We start from the raw sequence: 3,182 nt of genomic DNA on the forward strand, positions 1-3,182 counted from the left end.
CTCTCCATGCTACTCTATCCTGTGCAAGCTTCTTCATCTCCCAGTACTTACTGCAACGTACATCCTTCTGAATCTGCTTAGTGTGTTCATCTCTTGGTCTCCCTCTACGATTTTTACCCTCCACGCTGCCCTCCAATGCTAAATTGGTGATCCCTTGATGCCTCAAAACATGTCCTACCAACCGGTTCCTTCTTTTTGCCAAGTTGTGCCACAAACTCCTCTTCTCCCCAATTCTATTCAATACCTCCTCATTCGTTACGTGATCTACCCATCTCATCTTCAGTATTCATCTGTAGCACCACATTTCGAAAGCTTCTATTCTCTTCTTGTCCAAACGATTTATCATTCATGTTTCACTTCCATACATGGCTACACTCCATACAAATACTTTCGGAAACGAATTCCTGACACTTAAATCTATACTCGATGTTAACAAATTTCTCTTCTCCAGAAACGCTTTCCTTGCCATTGCCAGTCTACATTTTATATCCTCTCTACTTCGACCATCATCAGTTATTTTACTCGCTAAATAGCAAAACTCCTTTACTACTTTAAGTGTCTCATTTCCTAATCTAATCCCCTCAACATCACCCGATTTGATTTGACTACATTCCATTATCCTAATTTTGCTTTTGTTGATGTTCATCTTATATCCTCCTTTCAAGACACTGTCCATTCCGTTCAACTGCTCTTCCAAGGCGTTTGCTGTCTCTGACAGAATTACAATATCATCCGCGAACCTCAAAGTTTTTATTTCTTCTCCATGAATTTTGATACCTACTCCAAATTTTTCTTTTGTTTGCTTTGCTGCTTGCTAAATATACAGATTGAATAACATCGGGGAGAGGCTACAACCCTGTCTCACTCCCTTCCCAACCACTGCTTCCCTTTCATGCCCCTCGACTGTTATAACTGCCATCTGGTTCCTGTACAAATTGTAAATAGCCTTACGCTCCCTGTATTTTACCCCTGCCTCCTTTAGAATTTGAAAGAGAGTATTCCAGTCAACATTGTCAAAAGCTTTCTCTAAGTCTACAAATGCTAGAAACGTAGGTTTGCCTTTTCTTAATCTTTCCTCTAAGATAAGTCGTAATGTTAGTATTGCCTCACGTGTTCCAACATTTCGACGGAATCCAAACTGATCTTCCCCAAGGTCCGTTTCTACCAGTCTTTCCATTCGTCTGTAACGAATTCGCAGCTGTGACTTATTAAACTGATAGTTCGGTAATTTTCACATCTGTCAACATATACTTTCTTTGGGATTGGAATTATTATATTCTTCTTGAAGTCTGAGGGTATTTAGCCTGTTTCATACATCTTGCTCACCAGATGGTACAGTTTTGTCATGACTGGCTCTCCCAAGGCCGTCAGTAGTTCTAGTGGAATGTTGTCTACTCCCGGGGCCTTGTTTCGACTCAGGTCTTTCAGTGCTCTGTCAAACTCTTCACGCAGTATCGTATCTCCCATTTCATCTTCATCTGCATCCTCTTCCATTTCCAGAACATTGTCCTCAAGTACATCGCCCTTGTATAAACCCTCTATATACTCCTTCCACCTTTCCGCCTTCCCTTCTTTGCTTAGAACTGGGTTTCCATCTGAGCTCTTGATACTCATACAAGTGGCTCTCTTTTCTCCAAAGGTCTCTTTAATTTTCCTGTAGGCAATATATATTTTACCCCTAGTGAGATAAGCCTCTACATCCTTACATTTGTCCTCTAGCCATGCCTGCATAGCCATTTTGCACTTCCTGTCGATCTCATGTTTTAGACGTTTGTATTCCTTTTTGCCTGCTTCATTTACTGCATTTTTATATTTCTCCTTTCATCAATTAAATTCAATATTTCTTCTGTTACGCATGGATTTCTATTAGCCCTCGTCTGGTTACCTACTTTATCTTCTGCTGCCTTCACTAATTCGCCCCTCAGAGCTACCCATTCTTCTTCTACTGTATTTCTTTCCTCCATTCCTGTCAATTGTTCCCTTATGCTCTCCCTAAAACTCTCTACAACCTCTGGTTCTTTCAGTTTATCCAGGTCCCATCTCCTTAAATTAGCACCTTTTTGTAGCTTCTTCAGTTTTAATCTACAGTTCATAATCAATAGATTGTGGTCAGAGTCCACATCTGCCCCTGGAAATGTCTTACAATTTAAAACCTGATTCTCTGTCTTACCATTATATAATCAATGTGATACCTTTTAGTATCTCCAGGATTCTTCCATGTATACAACCTTCTTTTATGATTCTTGAACCAAGTATTAGCTATGATTAAGTTATGCTCTGTGCAAAATTCTACCAGACGGCTTCCTCTTTCATTTATTCCCCCCAATCCATATTCACCTACTATGTTTCCTTCTCTCCCTTTTCCTATTGACGAATTCCAGTCACCCATGACTATTAAATTTTCGTCTCCCTTCACTACCTGAATAATTACTTTTATCTCATAATACATTTCCTCAATTTCTTCATCATCTACAGAGCTAGTTGGCATATAAACTTGTACTACTATAGTAGGCGTGGGCTTTGTGTCTATCTTGGCCACAATAATGCGTTCACTATGCTGTTTGTAGTAGCTTACCCGCTTTCCTATTTTTTTTATTCATGATTAAACCTACTCCTGCATTACCCCTATTTGATTTTGTATTTATAACCCTGTATTCACCTGACCAAAAGTCTTGTTCCTCCTGCCACAGAACTTCCATAATTCCCACTATATCTAACTTTAACCTATCCATTTTCCTTTTTCAATTTTCTAACCTACCTGCCCGATTAAGGGATCTGACATTCCACGCTCCGTTCCGTAGACGCCAGTTTTCATTCTCCTGATAACGACGTCCTCTTGAGTAGTCCCCGACCGGAGATCCGAATGGGGGACTATTTTACCTCTGGAATATTTTACCCAAGAGGAAGACATCATCATTTAATCATACAGTAAAGCTGCATGCCCTCGGGAAAAATTACGGCCGTTGTTTCCCCTTGCTTTCAGCCGTTCCCAGTACCAGCACAGCAAGGCCGTTTTGGTTAATGTTACAAGGCCAGATCAGTCAATCATTCAGACTGTTGCCCCTGCAACCACACGTTTGTCTGGCCTCTCAACAGATACCTCTCCGTTGTGGTTGAACCTACGGTTCGGCTATCTTTATCGCTGAGGCACGCAAGCCTCCTCACCAACGGCAAGGTCCATG

Source organism: Schistocerca gregaria, chromosome 4, assembly GCF_023897955.1.
Source record: "Schistocerca gregaria isolate iqSchGreg1 chromosome 4, iqSchGreg1.2, whole genome shotgun sequence".
NCBI classification, from domain to species: Eukaryota; Metazoa; Arthropoda; class Insecta; order Orthoptera; family Acrididae; genus Schistocerca; species Schistocerca gregaria.